Consider the following 13,935-nt stretch of genomic DNA (forward strand, 5'->3'; position numbering starts at 1 on the left):
AGATAGATAGAGAAGACCTCCGAGATAGATAGAGAGGACCTCCGAGATTTAAGGACCTCTGAGAGGGAGAAGGGCTCTGAGACAGAGAAGATCTCTAAGACAGAGAGGGCCTCTGAGAAGGAGAAGACGTCTAAGGTTGGGGGGTTTCTAAGGTGGAGGGGACCTCTCTATGTTGAAGATAACCAGAAAGTGTCCAGGTTTAAGTGGAATACCCCATGACTCCGTAATGATGGTCGTGGAGGCCAGACACCCCTTCATTAAACTTCCCCCTTATCCCTAGGATTGGGGACTACCAACAAGAATGCCCACAGTCCATGTCTTAAACTCCTTCATGGATTACCATTTCTTTCTTCTTTTTTGATGGTATTAGGCCTTTTTTTAATATTTATTGAGCTCTACATTTTTCTCTGCTCTCCTCCCTGCCTTCCCCCTCCACCCTTCAGTCCTCCCCCAAGGTCCCCATGCTCCCAATTTACTCAGGAGATCTTGTCCTTTTCTACTTCCCATGTAGATTAGATCTATGTAAGTCTCTCTTAGTGTCCTCATTGTTGTCTAAGTTCTCTGGGATTGTGGTTTGTAGGCTGGGTTTTTTTTTTGCTTTATGTTTAAAAATCACCTATGAGTGAGTGCATGTGATAATTGTCTTTCTGTGTCTCGATTACCCGACTCAATATTATGTTTTCTAGCTCCATCCATTTGCCTGCAAAATTCAAGTTGTCATTATTATTATTATTATTTGCTGTGTAGTACTCCATTGTGTAAATGTACCACATTTTGCTTGTCCATTCTTCAGTCGAGGAGCATTTAGGTTGTTTCCAGGTTCTGGCTATGACAAATGGATTACCATTTCTTTAGAGTCAGAATGTAGCTATTGTAACATGAGGGGGCCTGTTTGTTGGGGTTTTTTTTGTCCTGCCCCCCCCCAGATGTTTAGTCCCAGAGAAAAATCACACTGAGATCTCTTCAAGTTATAAAGCTGATTGGCCCATTAGGTCAGGCTTCTTACTGGCTAACTCTCACATCTTGATTAACCCATTTTTCTGATCTATGTTAGCCATGTGGCTCAGTACCTTTTTCAGTGGGGCAGCTCACATCCTGCTGCTTCGGAGATCTGGGCAGGAGTGGGAGAAATCAACTTCCTCCTCCCCAGAATTCTCCTGCTCTCCTTGCATCATTTCCACTTCCTGTCTGGCTTTCCCGCCTACACCTCCTGCCTGGCCAATCAGCATTTTATTTAAAACATGACTGACAGAATACATACAATTCTCCTGCACCACTTCCCCCTCTTTTTTTAAAAAAAACAAACAAAGGAAAATATCTATAGTCCATTTTTTGGGAATGTGGTTGTGATATTTCAGGCTACTTCCAGCTGTTTGGGGGCACTGATAATCTTATGGGGACCTAAAGAAAATTTAGAGTGATGATCAAGTCCTGACTGAAGTATCCTGTGAGTCTTCGTCATTTCAGGCAGCAGTCTTGAATCTGTTCTGGATGAAGAACTCAGACATCTGGGCCATCTGTTCCTACCAGAGATTGCTCAGGTGGTCTCCCTTGGCCAAAGATGATTTTTCTTAACTCTGAATAAATCCAGAGCCTCTCGTTTTCTGTGGAAACAAAAGCAAAATCTCTTCTCCAAAGTAACATACCTTTTGACTTCAATTTTGAAGTCAAGGTATTTTCAAAATACCTATCTTCAGCATTTATCAGCAAATATCTTTTAGCAGCTGTTGCTCCTTCCTCAGCATTTAAACAATTCAAAGAGAGCATAATAGCATACAGTATCAAGATTTTCTGTGTATTTTTCATCTTTATGTGGCTTTATTTTAACCTCTATTTCCTTTATTTTTACTTTTAACTTTTGGCTTTTTGAGACAGGTTCTCTGTATATCTTTGTCCTGGAATTTCCTCTGTAGACCAGGCTATCCTTGAACTCCCAGAGATCCGTCTGTCTCTGCCTCCCCAGTGCTGGGATTAAAGGTGTATACCACCACACCCAACTATTCTCTTTCTTTCTTTTTTATTTATTTGTAAGGACTTTAAACCATTTAGAGGTTTTTTGTTTTTTTTTAAATCTCTCTTTACTGTATACCTCTCTCTTTCTGACCGTGTGGGTCTTTAATTTGCTAAGGAATATGGAGAAGACAACACTCAAAAGCTCTTAAGGCATTTCAAGGTCCTTGCCAGGAAGCAAGCTGCAACATTGTGTCCATAGTCCAGACTGCCTGCTTGAAAGAGTCAGAGTTTTCCCTGGCAGGACTGCCCAGAAAGCCGGCGTGCAGCTTTTTTCCTGCTTCAGCTGAAAACTGAAATGCTTTACTCTAGTCTTTACCAAGCTTTCTCAGGCTTTCTGTGGATGCAGTTATCTGCGTGGGCACCATTATGTAACATGAAGAGGTCAAGCCAGCTTGTTTGTGGGTTTTTCTGTCCTCCCACTAGGTCCCCACAATTATTTAGTCCCAGAGAAAATCACCCACACAGAGAACTCCGTAAGTTATAATGCTGATTGGCCTGTGGGCGCCATTCTGTAACATGAGGAGGCCTGTTTGTTGGGGGTTTTTCTGTCCTGCCTGCCCCCCCCAGATGTTTAGTCCCAGAAAAAAATCACACTGAAATCTCTTCAAGTTATAAAGCTGATTGGCCCATTAGGTCAGGCTTCTTACTGGCTAACTCTCACATCTTGATTAACCCATTTTTCTGATCTATGTTAGCCATGTGGCTCAGTACCTTTTTCAGTGGGGCAGCTCACATCCTGCTGCTTCGGAGATCTGGGCAGGAGTGGGAGAAATCAACTTCCTCCTCCCCTCTCCTGCTCTCCTTGCATCATTTCCACTTCCTGTCTGGCTTTCCCGCCTACACCTGCCTGGCCAATCAGCGTTTTATTTAAAACATGATTGACAGAATACATACAATTCTCCTGCACCAAGCTGTTATTTAAGTTCACTTTCCTTTAGCTATGACTCTGGGCATACCACAATCACTCACTTAGGAGACTTCATGCCCCCTCACAGCAGGATCAATGTCTGCCCATTATTTTTCCTGTTCTTAGTATCCAGTCAAATTCCTACCATAAAGTAGGCATATAGGGAAATTGGTTTCATGAAACTGAACATATCTAGTGTTCAGTGAGCAGCCAGTCAGGTCTATCCAAGAAGGATTTGTAAGAAGGATACAATGCCACTAAGTTTGGCTTATCTTTTCTTACTTTTCCCTAGGTCGGTGCCCACTCTGTTGCCTCTGCCAGGTTATACTAGGGGCCCAAAGACAGGTTCATAGGATGATGTCCAGGTGTGTGAACAAGATTCCTAAGCCAAGCCCATGGGAAGTAAGGACACCAGTGTCCTCTCCTCAGGAATGAGCAGTTTTCCTGTGAGTCAGAGAAGCACCCCCATCTCCACACATGGTTTCTTCACATGAAAATTAGTTCATGCCAGGACTAACTCCCCATTCAGCAGCAATGCCTTCTCTTGCCATTTTTAGAAAAGATGAATAACCCTGGTGTTGCACAAAGGAGCACGCAAAGCTAAAGTAGCTCAGCAAGACAACCCTTTTCATTAAAAAGTTTGTACCAGAACTCCACCTAGGCTAGCAAGCACATTGGGGTCAAGGTGGCTTCTATCTTTTATCCCTGACATAGGTAGTGACTGTGCCTCATCCCATTGGTGGGAGCTTAATCTCACAACCTGACAAAATTGGCTAATTGGTGCAAAGGGGCAGGGAAAGGCTGAAAAGTTTTGGGTTTCTGCTGGGCTAACTACCTTTAATTAAAACAACAACCAAACCCTAACTTTCTCCATCACTGGTATCAGGCTGGCATCGCTAATCAGCAATGGCTACCTTTGCATCACTTAACGCCATGGCAGTCTTGCCCTCACTATGGCAACCTGGTAGCACACAGCATCTGTATTTTTGTTCTCTGTGGTTGGTTTTCTAAATATGGATATTCTCCATGCCCGATTTCCTTGGTTTATCAGTGACACTTTCAAATTCTTTTTGTCTTCGGGCTGTCTCTCTCACATCTGAAAAACAAACTCATGGGACCAGCAAGTTGACTTAGCAGGTAGAGTGCTTGTCACGTAAGGCTGACTGCCTGAGGTCAGCCCCTGGAGTCCATGTGCAGGAGAGAGGAGACAACTGGCTCCATGAAGTCGCTCTCTGACCTCCACATGCGTGCACATACCACACACACGCACATGCACGCATGTGCACACATACACACTCACACACTTGATATGGTAGCACATGTCTTTAACCCAAGTACTCTGATCTACATAGTGAGTTCCAGGCTAAGTAGTAAGACCCTGTCGAATAGATAGATAGCTAGATAAATAAATAATAACAAAAAAGAAAGCAAACAAATTTGTGAAAAATGCTATAAATTCCAAACCATAGGATATAGAAACTGATTTCGGCATTAAATGATTTTAAAATTTAGAGTCCAAGTGAACTTTTTTTTTCAAAAAAATATATGTATATAGAAATAGTTAATTAAAACAAGATTGGGGCTGAAATGTAACTCAGAGGTCCAATGTTTGCCTAGCACATGTGGGTTCCTGGGTTTAGCTCCCAGCATGGAAGCAAATGAACATATATGTTAAACAAGGAGGGACTAAAATTTTGGTCAGGCAAGTGTGGTCAGCAGAGGGTAGCAGGGGTGTCTCTTGGGCAGAGCTGACTCTACACCAATCTATACCTCAAAAGACTGCTGGGTGATCTGTGCGCCCTTTGAAGTCAAGAAGCAGAGTATGCAGGACACATGACCAATCTTCCTCAATTAAAGCCAGCACAGGGATGAAAGGGCCAAGGAGTCCTCATTTAAAGACTAAAGAGACAAAGCAGCTAGGCATAGAAGGTGGGCCTACCTGTATTCTGATTTCAGCCTGAAAAGCAGAGTGGTGATCTCAGTGAACCAAATGTAAAGAGGAAAGGATTGGGCGTAGGACTAGTGATAAACATTTTAGGTGTGGTGTTTCTGTTTTGCTGTCTTTGTTTGTTTGTTTGTTTGTTTTCTGAGATAGGATTTCTCAGTGTAGCCGTGGCTGTCCTGGAACTCACTTTGCAGACTAGGCTGGCCTTGAAATCACAGAGATCCACCTGAGTGCTGAGTAAAGGGGTGCGACACCACAGCATGGCTGTACTGTTTTGTTTGTTTTAAAAACAGGGTTTCATCTAGCCCAGGCTGGTCCCAAACTTTAAGTAGCCAAGGATGGCCTTGAATTCCTACTCCTCCAGCCTCAACTCTCTAAGGTGCTTGAACTGGAGTTACATTTTTTGCTTGTTTGGTTTTTTGTTTGTTTGTTTTGTTTTGTTTTTGAGATAGTCTCACTATGTAAACCAAACTGGTCTGGAACTTCCTCTGCTTCCTGAGTATTTGAATTGAAATCTTTCTTTTTTTTCTTTTTTATTCTTTCTCTTGTTAAATTGGGAGTAGTCTGTGAGACTGAATTAGGAATAGCCAAGTCTCCCCTCAAGTTGGGGATAAAAGCCGTAGGCCATCTTGCTGCTGCATGCTTGCTACCCCAATTTTGGTCATGGCCCACTCTTTTCACAAAAAGAAATTGCCAGTCAGGCAGTAGTGGTGTATGCCCCAGAACTTGGGAGACAGAGGCAGGTGAATCTCTGTGAGTTCAAGACCAGCCTGGTCTACAGAGTGAGTTCCTGGACAGGCTCCAAAGCTACACAGAGAAACCCTGTCTTGAAAACAATCAAACACACAAAAACTAAGACAACAAAAAGAAATTGCCTTGCCTGGTTACTTTCATTTTGTTAATGTATTTCTTTGTGTGACACCAAGATTATTCATTTCCAACAATAAGAACATTAATAAACAGGCATTAGGACTACATTTTTCCTTTTTATGTCTTCATTTCTTTTCCAGTTACTATGAGAAATTGCTCTTATTTAAAAAAACAACTTAATGAAGACAGGGTTTATTTTAGCTAATAATTCAGGGCTACAGTCTTTCATAGTAGAGAGATCAATGCAGTAGGAGCTTAAAATAGCAAAGTCACATCATATCACATCCACAGCCAAGAATGGTCAAGAAATAAAGAATGCATTCCTACTGCTCAGCTTACCATTTCCATCTTTGTGTAGTCAAGAATCACCTGTCTAGGGAATGTGACCCACCTTCAGATGGGCGGTCTTCTCATGTATGTAATCAAGACAACATGCCTGCCAGGCTAACCAGATCTCCACAATCTCTCACTGAGTTTCTCTTCCCAGGTGATTTTAGACTGTATCAAACTGACAATGAAAACTAACTATTGCTGTTTGCTTTCATTTCTTGTGTGTTTCTGCTCCATTTTGTTTTTGATTCATGTTCTCACAATACAGCCCAGGCTGACCAGCAATTTACTATTCAGCCCAGTTAGACTTGAACTCTAGGTAAGCCTTCTCCTAAATTCTGAGGTTACAGAGCTGAATGGAAAAGGGAGGCTCCAAAGTTCTGTGGGTACAGTGCTGGCAGAAAGAAGAAAACAACACACTGAATAGGATCCTTCTTGAACTAAAATCATGCCTTGCAGACAGGAAGAATGTCTGTTAGATGAAATTCATGTGCCAGATCATCAGGAAAGAGAGATAGGAAAGTTATTTTGATTACAAGGTCCCAGATGGCTACAAGGTCCCACAAGATCCTTAGAAACAAACTACAGAGGTACACCTCTGCCTTAGTTTGTCTTCTATTGCTGTGAGGAGACACCATGACCCCAGCAATTCTTTTTTATTAAGAAATGTCTTTATTTTAAACGATAGTACAGAGCTGTATATATAATATAGATCTGTATAGGTATTTATACACAAATGTTCATTCACACACTTGTACACACAAGCTCTTCAGCAATTCTTCTAAAGAAAACATTTAGTTGAGGGGGTTCACTATCAGTTTTAGGGGTTCATTTGATTATCATTAGGACGGGAAGCATGGAGGCACACAGGCAGACATAGTGCGGGAGCCAAGAGCCCTACATCTTGACTCAAAATCAACAGGAAGTCAGTTGACTGTCACACTGAGTGAAGCTTGAAAAAAGACCTCAAAGCCTGTCCCCACTGTGACAGACTTCCAATAGAAGGTGCAGTCCAGTTTAAAGGTGTGCCCTCCAGCCTCAAGGTCTGGATGGAATATGTGTCATCCAGCCTTCTCCAACAAGGTCACACTTCTGAGTCATGGCACCAATGTTATGGTTTAAGTAAAAGTGGTGCTGTTTCCCTGAGTGGGTGCAGTGGGCAGCCAATTCTGAGACCATGGCAGGCCACTAAGGCAGCCAGTTCCAGGCAGGGAGCCTCCAAGTGGCCCGTGGGAGTCCTAGGCAGGGAGCTGTGTGGTGGGTGAGAGACTGAGACAGATAGGCATGTCATACAGAGTGAGGCTGGATATTTATTTAGTGGGTTATGGAAGGGAAGAAGAGAAGGGGGAAAAACAGAGAGAGACAGAGAGAGAGAGAAAGGGGAGAGGAAAGTGAGACAGAAGCTACCTCAGAGAGAGAGGGCAAGAGAGAGAGAGAGAGAAAGAGAGAGAGAGAGAGAGAGAGAGAGAGAGAGAGAGAGAGAGAGGAAGGGCTCAGACTGGAAGTGGAAGGAAGATCTGCCAGCCTTATCTGCCTGCCTTGGTGGTTGACAGGGGAGAGAGTGGGTGGGACTTATCTCTTAAAGGGACAGGACAGAGTATTACAGCCATTCCCTATGAGTTTTTTGGGCCAAATACATTCAAACTACCACTACTGATAAAGGTGTCCTCTGAATGAATGCTTGGTAGATGTGGTGGTTGAGCTGGTCCTTGACTCAAATTGCCACAGTGGTCTCCCAAATTCACCCCCTTCCTGGACCTCCACAGATATGTTCTTTTTTTAACTGAAGAGATGGCTAACCTCCTTTCAAGAGAACCCCTGAAATGTGGTCACTAATGTACCCTATATATCTTACATCCAGGCTTGATGGTGTATGTCTTAATGCTTCAAATGATGAGGCAAGAGGATTTCCCAAAGTCCAAGGCCACTCTGCATTAAATAATAAATACCAGGATAACCAGGACTACATAGTGAGAATTTTTTCAAAACTCACTTCCGAGAAACAAAAAAAGTCAGTTCTTTTTTGGGCTTCATTCAGAAGGGCTGTGGTCCTTTGCCAGTGTCTTAATCATTTGTCCTGTTTCTGTGGCAAAATATTGTGTCAAAAGCAATTTAAGGAAAGGGTTTATTTTGGCTCTTGGTTCAAGGGTAGAGTCCATCATGGCAGAGAAATCAAAGAGGCAGAAATTTGAGGCAGCTGATCACATTACCTGTGCAGTCAGAAAGCAGAGAGAGATAAATGCTGGTTTTTATTTTCTCCCTCCACCTCCTTTATTAACTAACATTGCACATGTGGAAATCAGAGGATGACCTGCAGGAGTCAGGTCTTGCCTTCCACTTTGAAGGTCCTAGGGATAAATTTTGGCTGCAAGCACTCGTGCCCACTGAGCCATCTCCCAGGTTCCACCACTTTCTCCTTTTCACACAGTTCAAGACTTCAGGCTAGCAAATGGTGTCACCCACATTTAGGGTGGGTCTTCCCACCACAATTATCATAATCCCTTACAGGCCTGCCTAGAGGTTAACCTACCTAGACAGTCCTTCAGAGCCACACCTGGAGACTTGTCTTGTTGGTAACTCTAGAGCCAGTCAAGCAGGGTCAATATCTGCCATTACAGCCAGGGGCAAGGAAAACACTTGACCCTCTGAGAGGCTCAGGTTTGGTCTGTCTGGAATCCCCTCTGGGATTGATCCTTAGATCCAGTTCTGACTTCAGGAGTAACTGCGCTGGACAGTTCCCTGCAATGCTGGAGGGCACATGCACTCTGCATGCAGCATCTCCACCCTTTTCCTCCTATGTTCTGATCCACCACTCAGATGTCAGCCAGTTCTTTTCCAGTGGTCTCTCTGAAGAAGATATTCTCTGGGACTGCAATGGGTCCTCTGGCTCCCTTGCTAGGCAAGTTAGTCCTGTGTTCTGACAGCGCCCCAGATCAGTTGTATATTCTGGAATCCTTCATTCATCCTGTGAAAATCAAACACTGGGAGTCCTCCCTCTGCTCCTGCTAAGGCCTGCTAGATAAACCTGCAGCACTCCAGCTCAGGGTCTGTTTTTACCCCTTTCCTTCATCCAGGCAAAGTTGGGCCCAAGACTTTGCTCAGTGGTGGTACAGGGACCCAGGGCCTCACACATGCTAGGCGAGCATCCCACCTCTAGCTGTCCCTCTAGTTCCAACACTTGTTTTGGTGAAGAAACCAGGCAAGGAGGAGCAGATACTAAGGGCATAGGGGGAAAAGACCTCTGAGCCAGCACAGAGGAAAAGATCTCTGCCGCTGTGGGCTTCAAGGGCATCTTAGGATCCCATGTTTTGGCTTCACAGAGATGAGCTGTATTGAAGAATGAGCTTGCATGTGACAGGACAGCAACACATTTCGACACTTGAGTTTAAACTGTCCTCCAAGGGCCAGATGGCTTTAGCAACTGCAAACAGGCTGGAGCCCACAAATTGTCACACTGTAGCTTCTCTCCATTGTCACACAAGACAAGTACGATTTCAAATAGAAGGATTCATGCTTGTTCCCTCACACTCCAGAAACTTTCAAACCAAAACAAACAAGAATTGCCCTGTACTTCCAGTACGTGTGTAAAAACAATCTCTTCCCAGAATTCTACTGGAGTGACTTTGTTCAATAGAAATTAACCACATAGTGGAATGGATCTTCTTTAGAAAAATTAGCTACCCTGGGTTTTGCATTTGTGTCTATCTTAGTACGTGCACTTACCAAATACTCTGAGGAATGTTAGCCCAATTTTTAGGACGTATCTTGATTTTTTTTATTGTCGCACAATTTTATTTTTCAGTGAGGACAGGGTACATGCCATGGAGTGTGTGAAAGAACATGGGTTAGAGGACAACTTGCAGAAGCTAACCCTCTAGTGTGGGCCCAGGGATTGAACACAGGTTCATGAGGCTTGGTGTCAAGCGCCTTTATTCACTGAGCCATCTCACCAATGCATTTTGCTACTGCAATACTAAACATTGAATACAGAGCTTCACGCATGAAAGTTATATCCCCATCCAGGACCCATCTTTTAATAGCATAGCACTGCTGTGGAATATTCCTTTTGTATACTGTAAAGGTTTGTCACTCAAATTGGTTTAATAAAAAGCTGACCAGCCAGTAGCCAGGCAGGAAGTATAGGTAGGACAACCAAACGAAGGGTGCTGAGATGAAGAAGGACAGAGTCAGGGGAGATACCAACAGATGCAGAGGAAGCAGAATGTGCAGAAAATGAGGTAACAAGCCATGAGTCACATGGTAGAGGGCAGATAAGAAATATGGGCTAATTTAAAATGTAAGAGTTAGCTAGTAACAAGCCTGAGCTATCGGCTGAGCATTTACAATTGATATTAAGTTTCCATGTTGACTATTTGGGAACTGGCCAACGGGAAAGAAAAGTCTACCCACATATTACCTTTTCCATAAAGGAGTTTCACTTCCTGCCTTAGGTTGTATTCTCTGGGGCAGAGAATCATGAGTAGCTTCTGCTTGGAACCCTACCTGGGAGATAAACCCACAAGGAGATAGGAAGAGCTACATACCAGGGGCAGGCTGGTCACCTGTAATTGGACCTCAGCCAACCCTGAAGGTACCTTCCGGCAGAAATGGCTTATCAGCATTCAGGCCAAGGGGAGGGAATCTACAGAACTTGGGAAAGCCTCCCATTGGGACAGCACACAGTTTGCTAGGGAAAGCTCACTTCCCAAGGAGGAAGTCCCATGAGTCCTCACCAGTTGTATGAGTCTCAGTTATATTTCTGCTGCTGTGATAAACTATCCTGAAAAAGGTCCAGCTGCTGCCGAGGGCCATGTCTGGGTCTGTGGCCTTTATAGCAGCTGGGGTCTGTGTCGATGTCTGTGGCCTGCATCACTCAGGGGACTATAGAATCCATGTGTGATGAAGTCAGAGGGCTATGTTGACCCAGTTCAGTCCTATGCTGGCTATCTGGGAAAGCTGGCCCTGCCTCTTGCTGAACATTGAAGCAAGAGAGCTGCCCCTGCACTCAGGAGCGTTGGCCCCATCCCTCACCACAGGTGAGGGGGAACTGACACTGACAGCAGGAGCATCGGGGAGCTGGTTCCACCCCGTCACCCAAGTCAGGGGCCTCAGGGGCCTGAACTGACCAGCTCAGCTACCACCCATGCCCATAGATGAGCCTTGGCTTGGTCCACCGTAGCATCTACCCCATCTAGGACCCACTGGTTCTGTGGAAGATTGCGGGGCGCCATCCTGTCCAGCAGGAATGAACCCCACCAAAAACGAGAATTTCTTTTCTGGTCACATCTTTATTTGGAGCATTCCCTTGAGGAAAATTAGGGGAAGGGACGATAGAGCAGGGACGAGAGAAAGCTTAGAGAGAGAGCCTTGGGCCCCGAGGCAGCTGCTTTTAAACGGCGGAGCAGCCTGAACGCTGTCCCGATTGGTCAATGCCACTCTGCTGGTCTGAGCATATGCAGGCAAGGGTGCAGGCAGGGTTGTTCAGCCCCACATGGCTACCTCCAAACTGCAGGACCACCTGTGCCTCCAGGTGGCTCCCAACATCTCCCCCTAATTATTGTCTTTAAGAGCAATAAGGCAAAACTATTTTCCAATCTGGTCCCCACCTAGACGCAGCATGCCAAGGATATCTCTGCTCCCACCCATCTCCAAGGAGGGAGAAAGGCAGAATAGAGTCAGTCAGAAAATTGTTAAGAGATAAGAGGTTGCACAGGGTGTTGCTCAAGTCGATGGTGTGAAACAGCTGCTCTTGGCACCGCCCAGAAGGTCATCTCTGTTGTCTCCGCACGAATCTTCCACAGCAGGACACTCAGCATCCACTGGGTCATCTTTCTTCTTTACTTCTCTTGTCAGTCTCGCTGGCATCCAGATGTATGTCAGCATTCCTAGAAAAACATAAACAAAACTCTCCTCCCAAATAAACATTTAAGAGTATTAAAAACTCTCAGTGTAAAAATTCAGCACAATCAGTACTGGAAGTAGGCTGGTTTTGAACTTAGAGATCTGCAGGTCTCTGCTTCAAAAAGCAAATCTTGTTTGCCTGTACCAGCAAAATTTTGAATTAAAAATTAAGTGTAAAGAATGTAAGAGAAATCCTTTCTCTGGGGGAAGCTGTCACTGGTAGTGTAGTCCCCCTCTTATGTCTAAAAACCAAAGCAGTTGTCACTGGGAATTGAACTCAGGACCTTTGGAAGAGCAGGCAGTGCTCTTAACCTCTGAGCCATCTCTCCAGCCCCCCTATTTAGATGGAAAAACCTCTAGGTAGCATTGTTTATCTCACCAGGTGCCTCAGGCAAAAGGTCCGCCTTTTTTTGTTACCTAGGATACGGTAACCAGGTAAACATGCCTTTATTATGATAATCACGACCAGTTCTTTAAGGGAGAATGGGCGTAGCATCGATCATCTTACTACTTCTTGCTGACAAAGGGGCGATGTTTGGGGGATAAATGTTTTTATCTGACTGAATTTTTGGCGACAAATGTTTTTATCTGACTGAATTTTTGGCGACCTTGACTGAGGGCGGCAGCAGCGGAGGCGGCGGCTGCCACAGCTCCGCCTCTGAAGCCCATTATGGCGCGCTCCGCATGGCCCGAAGGCATGACTCCACCCCGGGCCGTGGGCGGGCTCGCCGGTTATCCCGTAACTGCGAACTGTACCTCAGCCTCACCTCAGGCATTGAATTTGCACCGCCAAGCTCCGGCGAGGGGGGGCATCCGCCCACCCGTGGAGGGGCTTCTCCTGCCCGGTCCGCCCGCACGCAGAGCCCCGTTCTCTGGGAACTCACCTCCCCGCTCGCCCATGTTGCTATGGAAACACAGTTTTTCCGCAGAGCCGATTCAGCTCCTCTTTGCCTTCTATGGCGTCGCTGTTCACCACGCAGCTTCCGCCTCAGTTAGGCGAGTCCGCTCAGGTGCTGAAAAAGTCCTCCAAAAACCATAGCCCCGCCAGAAGGCCGGGACATATAGCCTCTGATGTCACACGGACTTTAGCCTGCCCGCGACCTGGCTATTCGCAGGCCTCTGAGGACTCCAGCAAATTTTCCGCCAGCAACTGGTTAGCATGGCCATGCCTCCCGAACGAGCTAGCACTGGAGAGTGCAATTTTGCGTCTCCCTCCTGAGTAGCTGGGATTACAGGTGTGTACCACCGTGCCTGGCCCACTTCCGTGTTTCTAATCAGGCATTACCGCTCAAAGGCGGGCCGGCTGCCGCCAGCACTCTCAGCACGATCAAGCAGCTTGTCTTTCTCAGTCAAGAAATTAAAGTTTTTTGTACGTGAGAGCCAGAGACTGAGCTCTCTTATCAAAATTAGGCGAAAATCACCTCCAAAAGCTCTGTGGCTCTTTAAGAATAGGGAAGGCAGTGATCAAGTTTGTCTCCCTACGAGACTGTTGCCTCCAGTCTCTATCAGCGAGTATGCACGGAGGAAGCCGCGGATCTCCCAACCGTAAACCTCGCTTTTTCTCAGCTCCACCTGTACTGAACTTAAGGGATTTTTCTTCCCCGTTGCTTTTTGTACCTTCTTTCAGATACCTTAACTTTGATTTTTTTTTTTTTTTTTGTATTTTTTTTTTATTTTAGGCCTATTCTTTGAAATTCCTTTTTACATTTTTTTTCCTCCCCTTTCTGGGGATTTTAACCGACGTCACTCACCGCTCCATGTTCTCAGAGTTCTGAAATTCAAGGCTCTCTGTGCTGGTGTCTGATCTTGGCTTTTTCTCCCGGGCTTTCTCAGGGTCCCCCGGCGTAGTTGTCAGGGTCCCTCAGCGTCCCGGGTTTCGGCACCAGTTGCGGGGCGCCATCCTGTCCAGCAGGAATGAACCCCACCAAAAACGAGAATTTCTTTTCTGGTCACATCTTTATTTGGAGCA

Source organism: Myodes glareolus, chromosome 6, assembly GCF_982192425.1.
Source record: "Myodes glareolus chromosome 6, mMyoGla1.1, whole genome shotgun sequence".
NCBI classification, from domain to species: domain Eukaryota; kingdom Metazoa; phylum Chordata; class Mammalia; order Rodentia; family Cricetidae; genus Myodes; species Myodes glareolus.